Source organism: Eleutherodactylus coqui, chromosome 1 (assembly GCF_035609145.1).
Source record: "Eleutherodactylus coqui strain aEleCoq1 chromosome 1, aEleCoq1.hap1, whole genome shotgun sequence".
NCBI classification, from domain to species: domain Eukaryota; kingdom Metazoa; phylum Chordata; class Amphibia; order Anura; family Eleutherodactylidae; genus Eleutherodactylus; species Eleutherodactylus coqui.
This window is the reverse complement of record NC_089837.1, coordinates 530487449-530513722: the sequence shown is the minus strand read 5'-3', so window position 1 is coordinate 530513722 and position 26274 is coordinate 530487449. Positions and strand designations below refer to the sequence as shown.

General features: G+C 55.3%; 1 protein-coding gene across 1 annotated transcript in view; it reads right to left on the bottom strand.

Annotated features, from left to right (window-relative positions):
- LOC136591048 (gastrula zinc finger protein XlCGF57.1-like) overlaps positions 1–25939 on the bottom strand; it is a 48014-nt gene extending 22075 nt beyond the window's left edge. Inside the window, exon 1 of the mRNA XM_066588468.1 lies at positions 25906–25939. The gene's annotated coding sequence lies outside the window, so the exon portion shown is untranslated. The remainder of the gene's footprint in view (positions 1–25905) is intronic.
- Positions 25940–26274: the final 335 nt, after the last annotated feature.

Sequence of the window (26274 nt, the reverse complement as noted above, 5' to 3'; positions counted from 1 at the left end):
GCTCCCTCTCCTCATCATCACCTTCCTCACACTCTGCTCCCTCTCCTCCTCCTCCTCCTCCTCATTACCTTCCTTACACTCTGCTCCCTCTCCTCCTCCTCATTACCTTCCTCACACTCTGCTCCCTCTCCTCCATCTCCTCATTACCTTCCTCACACTCTGCTCCCTCTCCTCCATCTCCTCATTACCTTCCTCACACTCTGCTCCCTCTCCTCCATCTCCTCATTACCTTCCTCACACTCTGCTCCCTCTCCTCTTCTTCATCACCTTCCTCACACTCTGCTCCCTCTCCTCTTCCTCATCACCTTCCTCACACTCTGCTCCCTCTCCTCCTCCTCATCACCTTCCTCACACTTTGCTCCCTCTCCTCCTCATCACCTTCCTCACACTCTGCTCCCTCTCCTCCTCCTCCTCATCACCTTCCTCACACTCTGCTCCCTCTCCTCATCCTCATCCCCTTCCTCACACTCTGCTCACTCTCCTCATCCTCATTATCTTCCTCACACTCTGCTCCCTCTCCTCCTCCTCCTCATTACCTTCCTCACACTCTCCTCCTCTTCCTCCTCATCACCTTCCTCACACTCTGCTCCCTCTCCTCCTCCTCATCACCTTCCTCACACTCTGCTCCCTCTCCTCCTCCTCCTCATTACCTTCCTCACACTCTGCCGCTCTCCTCCTCCTCCTCATTATCTTCCTCACACTCTGCTCCCTCTCCTCCTCCTCCTCATTACCTTCCTCACACTCTGCTCCCTCTCCTCCTCCTCATTATCTTCCTCACACTCTGCTCCCTCTCCTCCTCCTCATCACCTTCCTCACACTCTGCTCCCTCTCCTCCTCCTCATCACCTTCCTCACACTCTGCTCCCTCTCCTCCTCCTCATCACCTTCCTCACACTCTGCTCCCTCTCCTCCTCCTCATCACCTTCCTCACACTCTGCTCCCTCTCCTCCTCCATCTCCTCATCACTTTCCTCACACTCTGCTCCCTCTCCTCCTCATCACCTTCCTCACACTCTGCTCCCTCACCTCCTCCTCATTATCTTCCTCATACTCTGCTCCCTCTCCTCCTCCTAATTATCTTCCTCACACTTTGTTCCCTCTCCTCCTCCTCCTCCTCATTATCTTCCTCACACTCTGCTCCCTCTCCTCCTCCTTCTCCTCATTACCTTCCTCACGCTCTGCTCCCTCTCCTCCTCCTCATTAACTTCTTCACACTGTGCTCCCTCTCCTCCTCCTCGATACCTTCCTCACACTGTGCTCCCTCTCCTCCTCCTCACCTTCCTCACACTCTGCTCCCTCTCCTCCTCCTCCTCCTCATTACCTTCCTCACACTCTGCTCCCTCTCCTCCTCCTCCTCATTACCTTCCTCACACTCTGCTCCCTCTCCTCCTCCATCTCCTCATTACCTTCCTCACGCTCTGCTCCCTCTCCTCCTCCTCATTACCTTCCTCACACTCTGCTCCCTCTCCTCCTCATTACCTTCCTCACACTTTGCTCCCTCTCCTCCTCCTCATTACCTTCCTCATACTCTGCTCCCTCTCCTCCTCCTCATTACCTTCCTCACACTCTGCTCCCTCTCCTCCTCCTCATTATCTTCCTCACACTCTGCTCCCTCTCCTACTCCTCCTCATTACCTTCCTCAAACTCTCCTCCTCCTCATCACCTTCCTCACAGTCTGCTCCTTCTCCTCCTCCTCATTACCTTCCTCACACTCTGCTCCCTCTCCTCCTCATCACCTTCCTCACACTCTGCTCCTTCTCCTCCTCATCATCACCTTCCTCACACTCTGCTCCCTCTCCTCCTCCTCATCACCTTCCTCACACTCTGCTCCCTCTCCTCCTCCTCATTACCTTCCTCACACTCTGCTCCCTCTCCTCCTCATTACCTTCCTCACACTCTGCTCCCTCTCCTCCTCATTACCTTCCTCACACTTTGCTCCCTCTCCTCCTCCTCATTACCTTCCTCATACTCTGCTCCCTCTCCTCCTCCTCATTACCTTCCTCACACTCTGCTCCCTCTCCTCCTCCTCATTATCTTCCTCACACTCTGCTCCCTCTCCTACTCCTCCTCATTACCTTCCTCAAACTCTCCTCCTCCTCATCACCTTCCTCACACTCTGCTCCCTCTCCTCCTCATCACCTTCCTCACACTCTGCTCCCTCTCCTCCTCCTCATCACCTTCCTCACACTCTGCTCCTTCTCCTCCTCATCATCACCTTCCTCACACTCTGCTCCCTCTCCTCCTCCTCATCACCTTCCTCACACTCTGCTCCCTCTCCTCCTCCTCATTACCTTCTTCACACTCTGCTCCCTCTCCTCCTCCTCATTACCTTCCTCACACTCTGCTCCCTCTCCTCCTCATTACCTTCCTCACACTCTGCTCCCTCTCCTCCTCATTACCTTCCTCACACTCTGCTCCCTCTCCTCCATCTCCTCATTACCTTCCTCACACTCTGCTCCCTCTCCTCCATCTCCTCATTACCTTCCTCACACTCTGCTCCCTCTCCTCCTCATCACCTTCCTCACACTCTGCTCCATCTCCTCCTCCTCATCACCTTCCTCACACTCTGCTCCCTCTCCTCCTCCTCCTCCTCATCACCTTCCTCACACTCTGCTCCCTCTCCTCATCCTCATTACCTTCCTCACACTCTGATCCCTCTCCTCATCCTCATTATCTCCCTCACACTCTGCTCCCTCTCCTCCTCCTCATTATCTTCCTCACACTCTGCTCCCTCTCCTCCTCCTCCTCCTCCTCATTACCTTCCTCACACTCTCCTCCTCCTCATCACCTTCCTCACACTGTGCTCCCTCTCCTCCTCCTCATCACCTTCCTCACACTCTGCTCCCTCTCCTCATCCTCATTACCTTCCTCACACTCTGCTCCCTCTCCTCCTCCTCATTATCTTCCTCACACTCTGCTCCCTCTCCTCCTCCTTCTCCTCCTCACCTTCCTCACACTCTGCTCCCTCTCCTCCTCCTCATCACCTTCCTCACACTCTGCTCCCTCTCCTCCTCCTCATCACCTTCCTCACACTCAGCTCCCTCTCCTCCTCCTCATCACCTTCCTCACACTCTGCTCCCTCTCCTCCTCCTCATCACCTTTCTCACACTCTGCTCCCTCTCCTCCTCCTCATCACCTTCATCACACTCTGCTCCCTCTCCTCCTCCTCCTCCTCATTACCTTCCTCACACTCTGCTCCCTCTCCTCCTCCTCCTCCTCATTACCTTCTTCACACTCTGCTCCCTCTCCTCCTCCTCATTACCTTCCTCACACTCTGCTCCCTCTCCTCCTCCTCATTACCTTCCTCACACTCTGCTCCCTCTCCTCCTCCTCATTACCTTCCTCACACTCTGCTCCCTCTCCTCCTTATTACCTTCCTCACACTGTGCTCCCTCTCCTCCTCCTCCTCATTACCTTCCTCACACTCTGCTCCCTCTCCTCCTCCTCATTACCTTCCTCACACTCTGCTCCCTCTCCTCCTCCTCATTACCTTCCTCACACTCTGCTCCATCTCCTCCTCCTCATCACCTTCCTCACACTCTGCTCCCTCTCCTCCTCCTCCTCCTCATCACCTTCCTCACACTCTGCTCCCTCTCCTCATCCTCATTACCTTCCTCACACTCTGATCCCTCTCCTCATCCTCATTATCTTCCTCACACTCTGCTCCCTCTCCTCCTCCTCATTATCTTCCTCACACTCTGCTCCCTCTCCTCCTCCTCCTCCTCCTCATTACCTTCCTCACACTCTCCTCCTCCTCATCACCTTCCTCACACTGTGCTCCCTCTCCTCCTCATCACCTTCCTCACACTCTGCTCCCTCTCCTCATCCTCATTACCTTCCTCACACTCTGCTCCCTCTCCTCCTCCTCATTATCTTCCTCACACTCTGCTCCCTCTCCTCCTCCTTCTCCTCCTCACCTTCCTCACACTCTGCTCCCTCTCCTCCTCCTCATCACCTTCCTCACACTCTGCTCCCTCTCCTCCTCCTCATCACCTTCCTCACACTCAGCTCCCTCTCCTCCTCCTCATCACCTTCCTCACACTCTGCTCCCTCTCCTCCTCCTCATCACCTTTCTCACACTCTGCTCCCTCTCCTCCTCCTCATCACCTTCATCACACTCTGCTCCCTCTCCTCCTCCTCCTCCTCATTACCTTCCTCACACTCTGCTCCCTCTCCTCCTCCTCCTCCTCATTACCTTCTTCACACTCTGCTCCCTCTCCTCCTCCTCCTCCTCATTACCTTCCTCACACTCTGCTCCCTCTCCTCCTCCTCATTACCTTCCTCACACTCTGCTCCCTCTCCTCCTCCTCCTCCTCATTACCTTCCTCACACTCTGCTCCCTCTCCTCCTTATTACCTTCCTCACACTGTGCTCCCTCTCCTCCTCCTCCTCATTACCTTCCTCACACTCTGCTCCCTCTCCTCCTCCTCATTACCTTCCTCACACTCTGCTCCCTCTCCTTCTCCTCATTACCTTCCTCACACTCTGCTCCCTCTCCTCCTCCTCATTACCTTCCTCACACTCTGCTCCCTCTCCTCCTCCTCATTACCTTCCTCACACTCTGCTCCCTCTCCTCCTCCTCATTACCTTCCTCACACTCTGCTCCCTCTCCTCCTCCTCATTACCTTCCTCACACTCTGCTCCCTGTCCTCCTCCTCATTACCTTCCTCACACTCTGCTCCCTCTCCTCCTCCTCATTACCTTCCTCACACTCTGCTCCCTCTCCTCCTCCTCATTACCTTCCTCACACTCTGCTTCCTCTCCTCCTCCTCATCACCTTCCTCACACTCTGCTCCCTCTCCTCCTCCTCATTAGCTTCCTCACACTCTGCTCCCTCTCCTCCTCCTCATTACCTTCCTCACACTCTGCTCCCTCTCCTCCTCCTCATTACCTTCCTCACACTCTGCTCCCTCTCCTCCTCCTCACCTTCCTCACACTCTGCTCCCTCTCCTCCTCCTCCTCCTCCTCATTACCTTTCTCACACTCTGCTCCCTCTCCTCCTCCTCCTCCTCCTCCTCATTACCTTTCTCACACTCTGCTCCCTTTCCTCCTCCTCATTACCTTCCTCACACTCTGCTCCCTCTCCTCCTCCTCATTACCTTCCTCACACTCTGCTCCCTCTCCTCCTCATCACCTTCCTCACACTCTGCTCCCTCTCCTCCTCCTCATCACCTTCCTCACACTCTGCTCCCTCTCCTCCTCCTCCTCCTCATCACCTTCCTCACACTCTGCTCCCTCTCCTCATCCTCATTACCTTCCTCACACTCTGATCCCTCTCCTCATCCTCATTATCTTCCTCACACTCTGCTCCCTCTCCTCCTCCTCATTATCTTCCTCACACTCTGCTCCCTCTCCTCCTCCTCCTCCTCATTACCTTCCTCACACTCTCCTCCTCCTCATCACCTTCCTCACACTGTGCTCCCTCTCCTCCTCCTCATCACCTTCCTCACACTCTGCTCCCTCTCCTCATCCTCATTACCTTCCTCACACTCTGCTCCCTCTCCTCCTCCTCATTATCTTCCTCACACTCTGCTCCCTCTCCTCCTCCTCCTCCTCCTCACCTTCCTCACACTCTGCTCCCTCTCCTCCTCCTCATCACCTTCCTCACACTCTGCTCCCTCTCCTCCTCATCACCTTCCTCACACTCTGCTCCCTCTCCTCCTCCTCATCACCTTCCTCACACTCTGCTCCCTCTCCTCCTCCTCATCACCTTCCTCACACTCTGCTCCCTCTCCTCCTCCTCCTCCTCATTACCTTCCTCACACTCTGCTCCCTCTCCTCCTCCTCCTCCTCCTCATTACCTTCTTCACACTCTGCTCCCTCTCCTCCTCCTCCTCCTCATTACCTTCCTCACACTCTGCTCCCTCTCCTCCTCCTCATTACCTTCCTCACACTCTGCTCCCTCTCCTCCTCCTCCTCCTCCTCATTACCTTCCTCACACTCTGCTCCCTCTCCTCCTTATTACCTTCCTCACACTGTGCTCCCTCTCCTCCTCCTCCTCATTACCTTCCTCACACTCTGCTCTCTCTCCTCCTCCTCATTACCTTCCTCACACTTTGCTCCCTCTCCTCCTCCTCATTACCTTCCTCACACTCTGCTCCCTCTCCTCCTCCTCATTACCTTGCTCACACTCTGCTCCCTCTCCTCCTCCTCATTACCTTCCTCACACTCTGCTCCCTCTCCTCCTCCTCATTACCTTCCTCACACTCTGCTCCCTCTCCTCCTCCTCCTCATTACCTTCCTCACACTCTGCCGCTCTCCTCCTCCTCCTCATTATCTTCCTCACACTCTGCTCCCTCTCCTCCTCCTCCTCCTCATTACCTTCCTCAGATTCTGCTCCCTCTCCTCCTCCTCATTATCTTCCTCACACTCTGCTCCCTCTCCTCCTCCTCATCACCTTCCTCACACTCTGCTCCCTCTCCTCCTCCTCATCACCTTCCTCACACTCTGCTCCCTCTCCTCCGCCTCATTACCTTCCTCACACTTTGCTCCCTCTCCTCCTCCTCATTACCTTCCTCACACTCTGCTCCCTCTCCTCCTCCTCATTACCTTCCTCACACTCTGCTCCCTCTCCTCCTCCTCATTACCTTCCTCACACTCTGCTCCCTCTCCTCCTCCTCATTACCTTCCTCACACTCTGCTCCCTCTCCTCCTCCTCATTACCTTCCTCACACTCTGCTCCCTCTCCTCCTCCTCATTACCTTCCTCACACTCTGCTCCCTGTCCTCCTCCTCATTACCTTCCTCACACTCTGCTCCCTCTCCTCCTCCTCATTACCTTCCTCACACTCTGCTCCCTCTCCTCCTCCTCATTACCTTCCTCACACTCTGCTCCCTCTCCTCCTCCTCATCACCTTCCTCACACTCTGCTCCCTCTCCTATTCCTCATTAGCTTCCTCACACTCTGCTCCCTCTCCTCCTCCTCATCACCTTCCTCACACTCTGCTCCCTCTCCTCCTCCTCCTCATTACCTTCCTCACACTCTGCCGCTCTCCTCCTCCTCCTCATTATCTTCCTCACACTCTGCTCCCTCTCCTCCTCCTCCTCCTCCTCATTACCTTCCTCACACTCTGCTCCCTCTCCTCCTCCTCATTACCTTCCTCACACTCTGCTCCCTCTCCTCCTCCTCATCACCTTCCTCACACTCTGCTCCCTCTCCTCCTCCTCATTAGCTTCCTCACACTCTGCTCCCTCTCCTCCTCATCATCACCTTCCTCACACTCTGCTCCCTCTCCTCCTCCTCCTCATTACCTTCCTCACACTCTGCCGCTCTCCTCCTCCTCCTCATTATCTTCCTCACACTCTGCTCCCTCTCCTCCTCCTCCTCCTCATTACCTTCCTCACACTCTGCTCCCTCTCCTCCTCCTCATTATCTTCCTCACACTTTGCTCCCTCTCCTCCTCCTCATTACCTTCCTCATACTCTGCTCCCTCTCCTCCTCATCATCACCTTCCTCACACTCTGCTCCCTCTCCTCCTCCTCATCACCTTCCTCACACTCTGCTCCCTCTCCTCCTCCTCATCACCTTCCTCACACTCTGCTCCCTCTCCTCCTCCTCATCACCTTCCTCACACTCTGCTCCCTCTCCTCCTCCTCATCACCTTCCTCACACTCTGCTCCCTCTCCTCCTCCATCTCCTCATCACCTTCCTCACACTCTGCTCCCTCCCCTCCTCATCACCTTCCTCACACTCTGCTCCCTCACCTCCTCCTCATTATCTTCCTCATACTCTGCTCCCTCTCCTCCTCCTAATTATCTTCCTCACACTTTGCTCCCTCTCCTCCTCCTCCTCCTCATTATCTTCCTCACACTCTGCTCCCTCTCCTCCTCCATCTCCTCATTACCTTCCTCACGCTCTGCTCTCTCTCCTCCTCCTCATTACCTTCCTCACACTGTGCTCCCTCTCCTCCTCCTCGATACCTTCCTCACACTGTGCTCCCTCTCCTCCTCCTCACCTTCCTCACACTCTGCTCCCTCTCCTCCTCCTCCTCATTACCTTCCTCACACTCTGCTCCCTCTCCTCCTCCTCCTCATTACCTTCCTCACACTCTGCTCCCTCTCCTCCTCCATCTCCTCATTACCTTCCTCACGCTCTGCTCCCTCTCCTCCTCCTCATTACCTTCCTCACACTCTGCTCCCTCTCCTCCTCATTACCTTCCTCACACTTTGCTCCCTCTCCTCCTCCTCATTACCTTCCTCATACTCTGCTCCCTCTCCTCCTCCTCATTACCTTCCTCACACTTTGCTCCCTCTCCTCCTCCTCATTATCTTCCTCACACTCTGCTCCCTCTCCTACTCCTCCTCATTACCTTCCTCAAATTCTCCTCCTCCTCATCACCTTCCTCACAGTCTGCTCCTTCTCCTCCTCCTCATTACCTTCCTCACACTCTGCTCCCTCTCCTCCTCATCACCTTCCTCACACTCTGCTCCCTCTCCTCCTCATCACCTTCCTCACACTCTGCTCCCTCTCCTCCTCATCACCTTCCTCACACTCTGCTCCCTCTCCTCCTCCTCATCACCTTCCTCACACTCTGCTCCTTCTCCTCCTCATCATCACCTTCCTCACACTCTGCTCCCTCTCCTCCTCCTCATCACCTTCCTCACACTCTGCTCCCTCTCCTCCTCCTCATTACCTTCCTCACACTCTGCTCCCTCTCCTCCTCCTCATTACCTTCCTCACACTCTGCTCCCTCTCCTCCTCATTACCTTCCTCACACTTTGCTCCCTCTCCTCCTCCTCATTACCTTCCTCACACTCTGCTCCCTCTCCTCCATCTCCTCATTACCTTCCTCACACTCTGCTCCCTCTCCTCCATCTCCTCATTACCTTCCTCACACTCTGCTCCCTCTCCTCCTCATTACCTTCCTCACACTCTGCTCCCTCTCCTCCTCCTCATTACCTTCCTCACACTCTGCTCCCTCTCCTCCTCCTCATTACCTTCCTCACACTCTGCTCCCTCTCCTCCTCCTCATTACCTTCCTCACACTCTGCTCCCTCTCCTCCTCCTCATTACCTTCCTCACACTCTGCTCCCTGTCCTCCTCCTCATTACCTTCCTCACACTCTGCTCCCTCTCCTCCTCCTCATTACCTTCCTCACACTCTGCTCCCTCTCCTCCTCCTCATTACCTTCCTCACACTCTGCTCCCTCTCCTCCTCCTCATCACCTTCCTCACACTCTGCTCCCTCTCCTCCTCCTCATTAGCTTCCTCACACTCTGCTCCCTCTCCTCCTCCTCATCACCTTCCTCACACTCTGCTCCCTCTCCTCCTCCTCCTCATTACCTTCCTCACACTCTGCCGCTCTCCTCCTCCTCCTCATTATCTTCCTCACACTCTGCTCCCTCTCCTCCTCCTCCTCCTCATTACCTTCCTCACACTCTGCTCCCTCTCCTCCTCCTCATTATCTTCCTCACACTCTGCTCCCTCTCCTCATCATCACCTTCCTCACACTCTGCTCCCTCTCCTCCTCCTCATCACCTTCCTCACACTCTGCTCCCTCTCCTCCTCCTCATCACCTTCCTCACACTCTGCTCCCTCTCCTCCTCCTCATCACCTTCCTCACACTCTGCTCCCTCTCCTCCTCCATCTCCTCATCACCTTCCTCACACTCTGCTCCCTCCCCTCCTCATCACCTTCCTCACACTCTGCTCCCTCACCTCCTCCTCATTATCTTCCTCATACTCTGCTCCCTCTCCTCCTCCTAATTATCTTCCTCACACTTTGCTCCCTCTCCTCCTCCTCCTCCTCATTATCTTCCTCACACTCTGCTCCCTCTCCTCCTCCATCTCCTCATTACCTTCCTCACGCTCTGCTCTCTCTCCTCCTCCTCATTACCTTCCTCACACTGTGCTCCCTCTCCTCCTCCTCGATACCTTCCTCACACTGTGCTCCCTCTCCTCCTCCTCACCTTCCTCACACTCTGCTCCCTCTCCTCCTCCTCCTCATTACCTTCCTCACACTCTGCTCCCTCTCCTCCTCCTCCTCATTACCTTCCTCACACCCTGCTCCATCTCCTCCTCCATCTCCTCATTACCTTCCTCACGCTCTGCTCCCTCTACTCCTCCTCATTACCTTCCTCACACTCTGCTCCCTCTCCTCCTCATTACCTTCCTCACACTTTGCTCCCTCTCCTCCTCCTCATTACCTTCCTCATACTCTGCTCCCTCTCCTCCTCCTCATTACCTTCCTCACACTTTGCTCCCTCTCCTCCTCCTCATTATCTTCCTCACACTCTGCTCCCTCTCCTACTCCTCCTCATTACCTTCCTCAAATTCTCCTCCTCCTCATCACCTTCCTCACAGTCTGCTCCTTCTCCTCCTCCTCATTACCTTCCTCACACTCTGCTCCCTCTCCTCATCACCTTCCTCACACTCTGCTCCCTCTCCTCCTCATCACCTTCCTCACACTCTGCTCCCTCTCCTCCTCATCACCTTCCTCACACTCTGCTCCCTCTCCTCCTCCTCATCACCTTCCTCACACTCTGCTCCTTCTCCTCCTCATCATCACCTTCCTCACACTCTGCTCCCTCTCCTCCTCCTCATCACCTTCCTCACACTCTGCTCCCTCTCCTCCTCCTCATTACCTTCCTCACACTCTGCTCCCTCTCCTCCTCCTCATTACCTTCCTCACACTCTGCTCCCTCTCCTCCTCCTCATTACCTTCCTCACACTCTGCTCCCTCTCCTCCTCATTACCTTCCTCACACTCTGCTCCCTCTCCTCCTCCTCATTACCTTCCTCACACTCTGCTCCCTCTCCTCCATCTCCTCATTACCTTCCTCACACTCTGCTCCCTCTCCTCCATCTCCTCATTACCTTCCTCACTCTCTGCTCCCTCTCCTCCTCATCACCTTCCTCACACTCTGCTCCCTCTCCTCCTCCTCATCACCTTCCTCACACTCTGCTCCCTCTCCTCCTCCTCCTCCTCATCACCTTCCTCACACTCTGCTGCCTCTCCTCATCCTCATTACCTTCCTCACACTCTGATCCCTCTCCTCATCCTCATTATCTTCCTCACACTCTGCTCCCTCTCCTCCTCCTCCTCATTATCTTCCTCACACTCTGCTCCCTCTCCTCCTCCTCCTCTTCATTACCTTCCTCACACTCTCCTCCTCCTCATCACCTTCCTCACACTGTGCTCCCTCTCCTCCTCCTCATCACCTTCCTCACACTCTGCTCCCTCTCCTCCTCCTCCTCTTCATTACCTTCCTCACACTCTCCTCCTCCTCATCACCTTCCTCACACTGTGCTCCCTCTCCTCCTCCTCATCACCTTCCTCACACTCTGCTCCCTCTCCTCCTCCTCATTATCTTCCTCACACTCTGCTCCCTCTCCTCCTCCTCCTCCTCCTCACCTTCCTCACACTCTGCTCCTTCTCCTCCTCCTCATCACCTTCCTCACACTCTGCTCCCTCTCCTCCTCCTCATCACCTTCCTCACACTCTGCTCCCTCTCCTCCTCCTCATCACCTTCCTCACACTCTGCTCCCTCTCCTCCTCCTCATTACCTTCCTCACACTCTGCTCCCTCTCCTCCTCCTCCTCCTCATTACCTTCTTCACACTCTGCTCCCTCTCCTCCTCCTCCTCCTCATTACCTTCCTCACACTCTGCTCCCTCTCCTCCTCCTCATTACCTTCCTCACACTCTGCTCCCTCTCCTCCTCCTCCTCCTCATTACCTTCCTCACACTCTGCTCCCTCTGCTCCTTATTACCTTTCTCACACTGTGCTCCCTCTCCTCCTCCTCCTCATTACCTTCCTCACACTCTGCTCCCTCTCCTCCTCCTCATTACCTTCCTCACACTCTGCTCCCTCTCCTCCTCCTCATTACCTTCCTCACACTCTGCTCCCTCTCCTCCTCCTCATTACCTTCCTCACACTCTGCTCCCTCTCCTCCTCCTCATTACCTTCCTCACACTCTGCTCCCTCTCCTCCTCCTCATCACCTTCCTCACACTCTGCTCCCTCTCCTCCTCCTCATCACCTTCCTCACACTCTGCTCCCTCTCCTCCTCCTCATCACCTTCCTCACACTCTGCTCCCTCTCCTCCTCCTCATCACCTTCCTCACACTCTGCTCCCTCTCCTCCTCCTCCTCATTACCTTCCTCACACTCTGCTCCCTCTCCTCCTCCTCCTCCTCATTACCTTCTTCACACTCTGCTCCCTCTCCTCCTCCTCCTCCTCATTACCTTCCTCACACTCTGCTCCCTCTCCTCCGCCTCATTACCTTCCTCACACTCTGCTCCCTCTCCTCCTCCTCCTCCTCATTACCTTCCTCACACTCTGCTCCCTCTCCTCCTTATTACCTTCCTCACACTGTGCTCCCTCTCCTCCTCCTCCTCATTACCTTCCTCACACTCTGCTCCCTCTCCTCCTCCTCATTACCTTCCTCACACTTTGCTCCCTCTCCTCCTCCTCATTACCTTCCTCACACTCTGCTCCCTCTCCTCCTCCTCATTACCTTCCTCACACTCTGCTCCCTCTCCTCCTCCTCATTACCTTCCTCACACTCTGCTCCCTCTCCTCCTCCTCATTACCTTCCTCACACTCTGCTCCCTCTCCTCCTCCTCATTACCTTCCTCACACTCTGCTCCCTCTCCTCCTCCTCATTACCTTCCTCACACTCTGCTCCCTGTCCTCCTCCTCATTACCTTCCTCACACTCTGCTCCCTCTCCTCCTCCTCATTACCTTCCTCACACTCTGCTCCCTCTCCTCCTCCTCATTACCTTCCTCACACTCTGCTCCCTCTCCTCCTCCTCATCACCTTCCTCACACTCTGCTCCCTCTCCTCCTCCTCATTAGCTTCCTCACACTCTGCTCCCTCTCCTCCTCCTCATCACCTTCCTCACACTCTGCTCCCTCTCCTCCTCCTCATTACCTTCCTCACACTCTGCCGCTCTCCTCCTCCTCCTCATTATCTTCCTCACACTCTGCTCCCTCTCCTCCTCCTCCTCCTCCTCATTACCTTCCTCACACTCTGCTCCCTCTCCTCCTCCTCATTATCTTCCTCACACTCTGCTCCCTCTCCTCCTCATCATCACCTTCCTCACACTCTGCTCCCTCTCCTCCTCCTCATCACCTTCCTCACACTCTGCTCCCTCTCCTCCTCCTCATCACCTTCCTCACACTCTGCTCCCTCTCCTCCTCCTCATCACCTTCCTCACACTCTGCTCCCTCCCCTCCTCATCACCTTCCTCACACTCTGCTCCCTCACCTCCTCCTCATTATCTTCCTCATACTCTGCTCCCTCTCCTCCTCCTAATTATCTTCCTCACACTTTGCTCCCTCTCCTCCTCCTCCTCCTCCTCATTATCTTCCTCACACTCTGCTCCCTCTCCTCCTCCATCTCCTCATTACCTTCCTCACGCTCTGCTCTCTCTCCTCCTTCTCATTACCTTCCTCACACTGTGCTCCCTCTCCTCCTCCTCGATACCTTCCTCACACTGTGCTCCCTCTCCTCCTCCTCACCTTCCTCACACTCTGCTCCCTCTCCTCCTCCTCCTCATTACCTTCCTCACACTCTGCTCCCTCTCCTCCTCCTCCTCATTGCCTTCCTCACACTCTGCTCCCTCTCCTCCTCCATCTCCTCATTACCTTCCTCACGCTCTGCTCCCTCTCCTCCTCCTCATTACCTTCCTCACACTCTGCTCCCTCTCCTCCTCATTACCTTCCTCACACTTTGCTCCCTCTCCTCCTCCTCATTACCTTCCTCATACTCTGCTCCCTCTCCTCCTCCTCATTACCTTCCTCACACTTTGCTCCCTCTCCTCCTCCTCATTATCTTCCTCACACTCTGCTCCCTCTCCTACTCCTCCTCATTACCTTCCTCAAATTCTCCTCCTCCTCATCACCTTCCTCACAGTCTGCTCCTTCTCCTCCTCCTCATTACCTTCCTCACACTCTGCTCCCTCTCCTCCTCATCACCTTCCTCACACTCTGCTCCCTCTCCTCCTCATCACCTTCCTCACACTCTGCTCCCTCTCCTCCTCATCACCTTCCTCACACTCTGCTCCCTCTCCTCCTCCTCATCACCTTCCTCACACTCTGCTCCTTCTCCTCCTCATCATCACCTTCCTCACACTCTGCTCCCTCTCCTCCTCCTCATCACCTTCCTCACACTCTGCTCCCTCTCCTCCTCCTCATTACCTTCCTCACACTCTGCTCCCTCTCCTCCTCCTCATTACCTTCCTCACACTCTGCTCCCTCTCCTCCTCCTCATTACCTTCCTCACACTCTGCTCCCTCTCCTCCTCATTACCTTCCTCACACTCTGCTCCCTCTCCTCCTCCTCATTACCTTCCTCACACTCTGCTCCCTCTCCTCCATCTCCTCATTACCTTCCTCACACTCTGCTCCCTCTCCTCCATCTCCTCATTACCTTCCTCACACTCTGCTCCCTCTCCTCCTCATCACCTTCCTCACACTCTGCTCCCTCTCCTCCTCCTCATCACCTTCCTCACACTCTGCTCCCTCTCCTCCTCCTCCTCATCACCTTCCTCACACTCTGCTCCCTCTCCTCATCCTCATTACCTTCCTCACACTCTGATCCCTCTCCTCATCCTCATTATCTTCCTCACACTCTGCTCCCTCTCCTCCTCCTCCTCATTATCTTCCTCACACTCTGCTCCCTCTCCTCCTCCTCCTCTTCATTACCTTCCTCACACTCTCCTCCTCCTCATCACCTTCCTCACACTGTGCTCCCTCTCCTCCTCCTCATCACCTTCCTCACACTCTGCTCCCTCTCCTCATCCTCATTACCTTCCTCACACTCTGCTCCCTCTCCTCCTCCTCATTATCTTCCTCACACTCTGCTCCCTCTCCTCCTCCTCATTACCTTCCTCACACTCTGCTCCCTCTCCTCCTCCTCATTACCTTCCTCACACTCTGCTCCCTCTCCTCCTCATTACCTTCCTCACACTCTGCTCCCTCTCCTCCTCCTCATTACCTTCCTCACACTCTGCTCCCTCTCCTCCATCTCCTCATTACCTTCCTCACACTCTGCTCCCTCTCCTCCATCTCCTCATTACCTTCCTCACACTCTGCTCCCTCTCCTCCTCATCACCTTCCTCACACTCTGCTCCCTCTCCTCCTCCTCATCACCTTCCTCACACTCTGCTCCCTCTCCTCCTCCTCCTCATCACCTTCCTCACACTCTGCTCCCTCTCCTCATCCTCATTACCTTCCTCACACTCTGATCCCTCTCCTCATCCTCATTATCTTCCTCACACTCTGCTCCCTCTCCTCCTCCTCCTCATTATCTTCCTCACACTCTGCTCCCTCTCCTCCTCCTCCTCTTCATTACCTTCCTCACACTCTCCTCCTCCTCATCACCTTCCTCACACTGTGCTCCCTCTCCTCCTCCTCATCACCTTCCTCACACTCTGCTCCCTCTCCTCATCCTCATTACCTTCCTCACACTCTGCTCCCTCTCCTCCTCCTCATTATCTTCCTCACACTCTGCTCCCTCTCCTCCTCCTCCTCCTCCTCACCTTCCTCACACTCTGCTCCCTCTCCTCCTCCTCATCACCTTCCTCACACTGTGCTCCCTCTCCTCCTCCTCATCACCTTCCTCACACTCTGCTCCCTCTCCTCATCCTCATTACCTTCCTCACACTCTGCTCCCTCTCCTCCTCCTCATTATCTTCCTCACACTCTGCTCCCTCTCCTCCTCCTCCTCCTCCTCACCTTCCTCACACTCTGCTCCCTCTCCTCCTCCTCATTACCTTCCTCACACTCTGCTCCCTCTCCTCCTCATTACCTTCCTCACACTCTGCTCCCTCTCCTCCTCCTCATTACCTTCCTCACACTCTGCTCCCTCTCCTCCATCTCCTCATTACCTTCCTCACACTCTGCTCCCTCTCCTCCATCTCCTCATTACCTTCCTCACACTCTGCTCCCTCTCCTCCTCATCACCTTCCTCACACTCTGCTCCCTCTCCTCCTCCTCATCACCTTCCTCACACTCTGCTCCCTCTCCTCCTCCTCCTCATCACCTTCCTCACACTCTGCTCCCTCTCCTCATCCTCATTACCTTCCTCACACTCTGATCCCTCTCCTCATCCTCATTATCTTCCTCACACTCTGCTCCCTCTCCTCCTCCTCCTCATTATCTTCCTCACACTCTGCTCCCTCTCCTCCTCCTCCTCTTCATTACCTTCCTCACACTCTCCTCCTCCTCATCACCTTCCTCACACTGTGCTCCCTCTCCTCCTCCTCATCACCTTCCTCACACTCTGCTCCCTCTCCTCCTCCTCATTATCTTCCTCACACTCTGCTCCCTCTCCTCCTCCTCCTCCTCCTCACCTTCCTCACACTCTGCTCCCTCTCCTCCTCCTCATCACCTTCCTCACACTCTGCTCCCTCTCCTCCTCCTCATCACCTTCCTCACACTCTGCTCCCTCTCCTCCTCCTCATCACCTTCCTCACACTCTGCTCCCTCTCCTCCTCCTCCTCATTACCTTCCTCACACTCTGCTCCCTCTCCTCCTCCTCATTACCTTCTTCACACTCTGCTCCCTCTCCTCCTCCTCCTCCTCCTCCTCATTACCTTCCTCACACTCTGCTCCCTCTCCTCCTCCTCATTACCTTCCTCACACTCAGCTCCCTCTCCTCCTCCTCCTCCTCATTACCTTCCTCACACTCTGCTCCCTCTCCTCCTTATTACCTTTCTCACACTGTGCTCCCTCTCCTCCTCCTCCTCATTACCTTCCTCACACTCTGCTCCCTCTCCTCCTCCTCATTACCTTCCTCACACTCTGCTCCCTCTCCTCCTCCTCATTACCTTCCTCACACTCTGCTCCCTCTCCTCCTCCTCATTACCTTCCTCACACTCTGCTCCCTCTCCTCCTCCTCATTACCTTCCTCACACTCTGCTCCCTCTCCTCCTCCTCATTACCTTCCTCACACTCTGCTCCCTCTCCTCCTCCTCATTACCTTCCTCACACTCTGCTCCCTGTCCTCCTCCTCATTACCTTCCTCACACTCTGCTCCCTCTCCTCCTCCTCATTACCTTCCTCACAGTCTGCTCCCTCTCCTCCTCCTCCTCATTACCTTCCTCACACTCTGCTCCCTCTCCTCCTCCTCATTACCTTCCTCACACTCTGCTCCCTCTCCTCCTCCTCATCACCTTCCTCACACTCTGCTCCCTCTCCTCCTCCTCATTAGCTTCCTCACACTCTGCTCCCTCTCCTCCTCCTCATTACCTTCCTCACACTCTGCTCCCTCTCCTCCTCCTCATTACCTTCCTCACACTCTGCTCCCTCTCCTCCTCCTCATTACCTTCCTCACACTCTGCTCCCTCTCCTCCTCCTCATTACCTTCCTCACACTCTGCTCCCTCTCCTCCTCCTCACCTTCCTCACACTCTGCTCCCTCTCCTCCTCCTCATTACCTTTCTCACACTCTGCTCCCTTTCCTCCTCCTCATTACCTTCCTCACACTCTGCTCCCTCTCCTCCTCCTCATTAACTTCCTCACACTCTGCTCCCTCTCCACCTCCTCATTACCTTCCTCACACTCTGTTCTCCCCTCCTCCTCCTCCTCATTACCTTCCTCACACTCTGCTCCCTCTCCTCCTCCTCCTCATTACCATCCTCACTCTCTGCTCCCTCTCCTCCTCCTCATTACCTTCGTCACACTCTTCTCCCTCTCCTCCTCCTCCTCACCTTCCTCACACTCTGCTCCCTCTCCTCCTCATCACCTTCCTCACACTCTGCTCCCTCTCCTCCTCCTCATCACCTTCCTCACACTCTGCTCCCTCTCCTCCTCATCACCTTCCTCACACTCTGCTCCCTCTCCTCATCATCACCTTCCTCACACTCTGCTCCCTCTCCTCCTCCTCCTCATTACCTTCCTTACACTCTGCTCCCTCTCCTCCTCCTCATTACCTTCCTCACACTCTGCTCCCTCTCCTCCATCTCCTCATTACCTTCCTCACACTCTGCTCCCTCTCCTCCATCTCCTCATTACCTTCCTCACACTCTGCTCCCTCTCCTCCATCTCCTCATTACCTTCCTCACACTCTGCTCCCTCTCCTCTTCCTCATCACCTTCCTCACACTCTGCTCCCTCTCCTCTTCCTCATCACCTTCCTCACACTCTGCTCCCTCTTCTCCTCCTCATCACCTTCCTCACACTCTGCTCCCTCTCCTCCTCATCACCTTCCTCACACTCTGCTCCCTCTCCTCCTCCTCCTCATCACCTTCCTCACACTCTGCTCCCTCTCCTCATCCTCATCCCCTTCCTCACACTCTGCTGCCTCTCCTCATCCTCATTATCTTCCTCACACTCTGCTCCCTCTCCTCCTCCTCATCATTACCTTCCTCACACTCTCCTCCTCTTCCTCCTCATCACCTTCCTCACACTCTGCTCCCTCTCCTCCTCCTCATCACCTTCCTCACACTCTGCTCCCTCTCCTCCTCCTCCTCATTACCTTCCTCACACTCTGCCGCTCTCCTCCTCCTCCTCATTATCTTCCTCACACTCTGCTCCCTCTCCTCCTCCTCCTCCTCCTCCTCATTACCTTCCTCACACTCTGCTCCCTCTCCTCCTCCTCATTATCTTCCTCACACTCTGCTCCCTCTCCTCCTCCTCATCACCTTCCTCACACTCTGCTCCCTCTCCTCCTCCTCCTCACCTTCCTCACACTCTGCTCCCTCTCCTCCTCCTCATCACCTTCCTCACACTCTGCTCCCTCTCCTCCTCATCACCTTCCTCACACTCTGCTCCCTCTCCTCCTCCATCTCCTCATCACCTTCCTCACACTCTGCTCCCTCTCCTCCTCATCACCTTCCTCACACTCTGCTCCCTCACCTCCTCCTCATTATCTTCCTCATACTCTGCTCCCTCTCCTCCTCCTAATTATCTTCCTCACACTTTGCTCCCTCTCCTCCTCCTCCTCCTCATTACCTTCCTCACGCTCTGCTCCCTCTCCTCCTCCTCATTACCTTCCTCACACTGTGCTCCCTCTCCTCCTCCTCGATACCTTCCTCACACTGCTCCCTCTCCTCCTCCTCACCTTCCTCACACTCTGCTCCCTCTCCTCCTCCTCCTCATTACCTTCCTCACACTCTGCTCCCTCTCCTCCTCCTCCTCATTACCTTCCTCACACTCTGCTCCCTCTCCTCCTCCATCTCCTCATTACCTTCCTCACGCTCTGCTCCCTCTCCTCCTCCTCATTACCTTCCTCATACTCTGCTCCCTCTCCTCCTCATTACCTTCCTCACACTTTGCTCCCTCTCCTCCTCCTCATTACCTTCCTCATACTCTGCTCCCTCTCCTCCTCCTCATTACCTTCCTCACACTCTGCTCCCTCTCCTCCTCCTCCTCCTCCTCATTATCTTCCTCACACTCTGCTCCCTCTCCTCCTCCTCCTCCTCCTCATTATCTTCCTCACACTCTGCTCCCTCTCCTCCTCCTCCTCATTACCTTCCTCACACTCTGCTCCCTCTCCTCCTCCTCATTACCTTCCTCACACTCTGCTACCTCTCCTCCTCCATCTCCTCATTACCTGCCTCACACTCTGCTCCCTCTCCTCCTCCTCCTCCTCCTCATTACCTTCCTCACACTCTGCTCTCTCCTCCTCCTCCTCCTCATTACCTTCCTCACACTCTGCTCTCTCCTCCTCCTCCTCCTCCTCATTACCTTCCTCACACTCTGCTCTCTCCTCCTCCTCCTCATTACCTTCCTCACGCTCTGCTCCCTCCCTCTCCTCCTCCTCCTCATTACCTTCCTCACACTCTGCTCCCTCTCCTCCTCATTACCTTCCTCACGCTCTGCTCCCTCTCCTCCTCCATCCCCTCATTACCTTCCTCACACTCTGCTCCCTCTCCTCCTCCATCTCCTCATTACCTTCCTCACACTCTGCTCCCTCTCCTCCTCCTCATTACCTGCCTCACACTCTGCTCCCTCTCCTCCTCCTCCTCATTACCTTCCTCACACTCTGCTCCCTCTCCTCCTCATTACCTTCCTCACACTCTGCTCCCTCTCCTCCTCATTACCTTCCTCACACTCTGCTCCCTCTCCTCCTCCTCATTACCTTCCTCACACTCTGCTCCCTCTCCTCCTCCTCATTACCTTCCTCACACTCTGCTTCCTCTCCTCCTTCTCCTCATTACCTTCCTCACACTCTGCTCCCTCTCCTCCTCCTCATTACCTTCCTCACACTCTGCTCCCTCTCCTCATCCTCATTATCTTCCTCACACTCTGCTCCCTCTCCTCCTCCTCCTCCTCCTCATTACCTTCCTCACACTCTGCTCCCTCTCCTCCTCCTCCTCATTACCTTCCTCACACTCTGCTCCCTCTCCTCCTCCTCCTCCTCCTCATTACCTTCCTCACACTCTGCTCCCTCTCCTCATCCTCATTACCTTCCTCACACTCTGCTCCCTCTCCTCCTCCTCCTCCTCATTACCTTCCTCACACTCTGCTCCCTCTCCTCATCCTCATTACCTTCCTCACACTCTGCTCCCTCTCGTCCTCCTTCTCATTACCTTCCTCACACTCTGCTCCCTCTCCTCCTCCTCATTACCTTCCTCACACTCTGCTCCCTCTCCTCATCCTCATTATCTTCCTCACACTCTGCTCCCTCTCCTCCTCCTCCTCATTACCTTCCTCACACTCTGCTCCCTCTCCTCCTCCTCATTACCTTCCTCACACTCTGCTCCCTCTCCTCCTCCTCCTCATTACCTTCCTCACACTCTGCTCCCTCTCCTCCTCCTCATTATCTTCCTCACACTCTGCTCCCTCTCCTCCTCCTCCTCATTACCTTCCTCACATTCTGCTCCCTCTCCTCTTCCTCCTCATTACCTTCCTCACACTCTGCTCCCTCTCCTCCTCATCGTCATTATCTTCCTCACACTCTGCTCCCTCTCCTCCTCCTCCTCCTCTTCATTACCTTCCTCACACTCTCCTCCTCCTCATCACCTTCCTCACACTGTGCTCCCTCTCCTCCTCCTCATCACCTTCCTCACACTCTGCTCCCTCTCCTCCTCCTCATTATCTTCCTCACACTCTGCTCCCTCTCCTCCTCCTCCTCCTCCTCACCTTCCTCACACTCTGCTCCCTCTCCTCCTCCTCATCACCTTCCTCACACTCTGCTCCCTCTCCTCCTCCTCATCACCTTCCTCACACTCTGCTCCCTCTCCTCCTCCTCATCACCTTCCTCACACTCTGCTCCCTCTCCTCCTCCTCCTCATTACCTTCCTCACACTCTGCTCCCTCTCCTCCTCCTCATTACCTTCTTCACACTCTGCTCCCTCTCCTCCTCCTCCTCCTCCTCCTCATTACCTTCCTCACACTCTGCTCCCTCTCCTCCTCCTCATTACCTTCCTCACACTCAGCTCCCTCTCCTCCTCCTCCTCCTCATTACCTTCCTCACACTCTGCTCCCTCTCCTCCTTATTACCTTTCTCACACTGTGCTCCCTCTCCTCCTCCTCCTCATTACCTTCCTCACACTCTGCTCCCTCTCCTCCTCCTCATTACCTTCCTCACACTCTGCTCCCTCTCCTCCTCCTCATTACCTTCCTCACACTCTGCTCCCTCTCCTCCTCCTCATTACCTTCCTCACACTCTGCTCCCTCTCCTCCTCCTCATTACCTTCCTCACACTCTGCTCCCTCTCCTCCTCCTCATTACCTTCCTCACACTCTGCTCCCTCTCCTCCTCCTCATTACCTTCCTCACACTCTGCTCCCTGTCCTCCTCCTCATTACCTTCCTCACACTCTGCTCCCTCTCCTCCTCCTCATTACCTTCCTCACAGTCTGCTCCCTCTCCTCCTCCTCCTCATTACCTTCCTCACACTCTGCTCCCTCTCCTCCTCCTCATTACCTTCCTCACACTCTGCTCCCTCTCCTCCTCCTCATCACCTTCCTCACACTCTGCTCCCTCTCCTCCTCCTCATTAGCTTCCTCACACTCTGCTCCCTCTCCTCCTCCTCATTACCTTCCTCACACTCTGCTCCCTCTCCTCCTCCTCATTACCTTCCTCACACTCTGCTCCCTCTCCTCCTCCTCATTACCTTCCTCACACTCTGCTCCCTCTCCTCCTCCTCATTACCTTCCTCACACTCTGCTCCCTCTCCTCCTCCTCACCTTCCTCACACTCTGCTCCCTCTCCTCCTCCTCATTACCTTTCTCACACTCTGCTCCCTTTCCTCCTCCTCATTACCTTCCTCACACTCTGCTCCCTCTCCTCCTCCTCATTAACTTCCTCACACTCTGCTCCCTCTCCACCTCCTCATTACCTTCCTCACACTCTGTTCTCCCCTCCTCCTCCTCCTCATTACCTTCCTCACACTCTGCTCCCTCTCCTCCTCCTCCTCATTACCATCCTCACTCTCTGCTCCCTCTCCTCCTCCTCATTACCTTCGTCACACTCTTCTCCCTCTCCTCCTCCTCCTCACCTTCCTCACACTCTGCTCCCTCTCCTCCTCATCACCTTCCTCACACTCTGCTCCCTCTCCTCCTCCTCATCACCTTCCTCACACTCTGCTCCCTCTCCTCCTCATCACCTTCCTCACACTCTGCTCCCTCTCCTCATCATCACCTTCCTCACACTCTGCTCCCTCTCCTCCTCCTCCTCATTACCTTCCTTACACTCTGCTCCCTCTCCTCCTCCTCATTACCTTCCTCACACTCTGCTCCCTCTCCTCCATCTCCTCATTACCTTCCTCACACTCTGCTCCCTCTCCTCCATCTCCTCATTACCTTCCTCACACTCTGCTCCCTCTCCTCCATCTCCTCATTACCTTCCTCACACTCTGCTCCCTCTCCTCTTCCTCATCACCTTCCTCACACTCTGCTCCCTCTCCTCTTCCTCATCACCTTCCTCACACTCTGCTCCCTCTTCTCCTCCTCATCACCTTCCTCACACTCTGCTCCCTCTCCTCCTCATCACCTTCCTCACACTCTGCTCCCTCTCCTCCTCCTCCTCATCACCTTCCTCACACTCTGCTCCCTCTCCTCATCCTCATCCCCTTCCTCACACTCTGCTGCCTCTCCTCATCCTCATTATCTTCCTCACACTCTGCTCCCTCTCCTCCTCCTCATCATTACCTTCCTCACACTCTCCTCCTCTTCCTCCTCATCACCTTCCTCACACTCTGCTCCCTCTCCTCCTCCTCATCACCTTCCTCACACTCTGCTCCCTCTCCTCCTCCTCCTCATTACCTTCCTCACACTCTGCCGCTCTCCTCCTCCTCCTCATTATCTTCCTCACACTCTGCTCCCTCTCCTCCTCCTCCTCCTCCTCCTCATTACCTTCCTCACACTCTGCTCCCTCTCCTCCTCCTCATTATCTTCCTCACACTCTGCTCCCTCTCCTCCTCCTCATCACCTTCCTCACACTCTGCTCCCTCTCCTCCTCCTCCTCACCTTCCTCACACTCTGCTCCCTCTCCTCCTCCTCATCACCTTCCTCACACTCTGCTCCCTCTCCTCCTCATCACCTTCCTCACACTCTGCTCCCTCTCCTCCTCCATCTCCTCATCACCTTCCTCACACTCTGCTCCCTCTCCTCCTCATCACCTTCCTCACACTCTGCTCCCTCACCTCCTCCTCATTATCTTCCTCATACTCTGCTCCCTCTCCTCCTCCTAATTATCTTCCTCACACTTTGCTCCCTCTCCTCCTCCTCCTCCTCATTACCTTCCTCACGCTCTGCTCCCTCTCCTCCTCCTCATTACCTTCCTCACACTGTGCTCCCTCTCCTCCTCCTCGATACCTTCCTCACACTGCTCCCTCTCCTCCTCCTCACCTTCCTCACACTCTGCTCCCTCTCCTCCTCCTCCTCATTACCTTCCTCACACTCTGCTCCCTCTCCTCCTCCTCCTCATTACCTTCCTCACACTCTGCTCCCTCTCCTCCTCCATCTCCTCATTACCTTCCTCACGCTCTGCTCCCTCTCCTCCTCCTCATTACCTTCCTCATACTCTGCTCCCTCTCCTCCTCATTACCTTCCTCACACTTTGCTCCCTCTCCTCCTCCTCATTACCTTCCTCATACTCTGCTCCCTCTCCTCCTCCTCATTACCTTCCTCACACTCTGCTCCCTCTCCTCCTCCTCCTCCTCCTCATTATCTTCCTCACACTCTGCTCCCTCTCCTCCTCCTCCTCCTCCTCATTATCTTCCTCACACTCTGCTCCCTCTCCTCCTCCTCCTCATTACCTTCCTCACACTCTGCTCCCTCTCCTCCTCCTCATTACCTTCCTCACACTCTGCTACCTCTCCTCCTCCATCTCCTCATTACCTGCCTCACACTCTGCTCCCTCTCCTCCTCCTCCTCCTCCTCATTACCTTCCTCACACTCTGCTCTCTCCTCCTCCTCCTCCTCATTACCTTCCTCACACTCTGCTCTCTCCTCCTCCTCCTCCTCCTCATTACCTTCCTCACACTCTGCTCTCTCCTCCTCCTCCTCATTACCTTCCTCACGCTCTGCTCCCTCCCTCTCCTCCTCCTCCTCATTACCTTCCTCACACTCTGCTCCCTCTCCTCCTCATTACCTTCCTCACGCTCTGCTCCCTCTCCTCCTCCATCCCCTCATTACCTTCCTCACACTCTGCTCCCTCTCCTCCTCCATCTCCTCATTACCTTCCTCACACTCTGCTCCCTCTCCTCCTCCTCATTACCTGCCTCACACTCTGCTCCCTCTCCTCCTCCTCCTCATTACCTTCCTCACACTCTGCTCCCTCTCCTCCTCATTACCTTCCTCACACTCTGCTCCCTCTCCTCCTCATTACCTTCCTCACACTCTGCTCCCTCTCCTCCTCCTCATTACCTTCCTCACACTCTGCTCCCTCTCCTCCTCCTCATTACCTTCCTCACACTCTGCTCCCTCTCCTCCTTCTCCTCATTACCTTCCTCACACTCTGCTCCCTCTCCTCCTCCTCATTACCTTCCTCACACTCTGCTCCCTCTCCTCATCCTCATTATCTTCCTCACACTCTGCTCCCTCTCCTCCTCCTCCTCCTCCTCATTACCTTCCTCACACTCTGCTCCCTCTCCTCCTCCTCCTCATTACCTTCCTCACACTCTGCTCCCTCTCCTCCTCCTCCTCCTCCTCATTACCTTCCTCACACTCTGCTCCCTCTCCTCATCCTCATTACCTTCCTCACACTCTGCTCCCTCTCCTCCTCCTCCTCCTCATTACCTTCCTCACACTCTGCTCCCTCTCCTCATCCTCATTACCTTCCTCACACTCTGCTCCCTCTCGTCCTCCTTCTCATTACCTTCCTCACACTCTGCTCCCTCTCCTCCTCCTCATTACCTTCCTCACACTCTGCTCCCTCTCCTCATCCTCATTATCTTCCTCACACTCTGCTCCCTCTCCTCCTCCTCCTCATTACCTTCCTCACACTCTGCTCCCTCTCCTCCTCCTCATTACCTTCCTCACACTCTGCTCCCTCTCCTCCTCCTCCTCATTACCTTCCTCACACTCTGCTCCCTCTCCTCCTCCTCATTATCTTCCTCACACTCTGCTCCCTCTCCTCCTCCTCCTCATTACCTTCCTCACATTCTGCTCCCTCTCCTCTTCCTCCTCATTACCTTCCTCACACTCTGCTCCCTCTCCTCCTCATCGTCATTATCTTCCTCACACTCTGCTCCCTCTCCTCCTCCTCCTCCTCCTCATTACCTTCCTCACACTCTGCTCCCTCTCCTCCTCCTCCTCCTCATTACCTTCCTCACACTCTGCTCCCTCTCCTCCTCCTCCTCATTACCTTCCTCACACTCTGCTCCCTCTCCTCCTCCTCATTACCTTCCTCACACTCTGCTCCCTCTCCTCCTCATTACCTTCCTCACACTCTGCTCCCTCTCCTCATCCTCATTATCTTCCTCACACTCTGCTCCCTCTCCTCCTCCTCCTCCTCCTCCTCCTCCTCATTACCTTCCTCACACTCTGCTCCCTCTCCTCCTCCTCCTCCTCATTACCTTTCACCGCTGCAGCGGCTTCCTCTTCCTTCCACAGAGCTGCATTATGGATAAGCCCCGCCCTTTCCAGTCCGGTCATGTGACCTTACGTCATCAGACCTCCTTGGAGCCCATACACTGTAGCAGCTCCTGATCTCTGGAGATGGCAGCCGGGTATCTGGGTGTAGGAGATGCAATAAAGGAGGCTGAAGGGGAATCTCATCTCTGAGCGCCGCCGGTTCATGAGGAGATCAGAGCCGGCTGTCAGCTCCGCAGTCCGGCCGTGTAATCATTTATATCTACTCATTGTCAGTACCATTTCCACCTAAAAGGAGTATATATACACACTCGGTATTAGTGTATCTTGACGCCACCAGCAGCTCGGGGTCT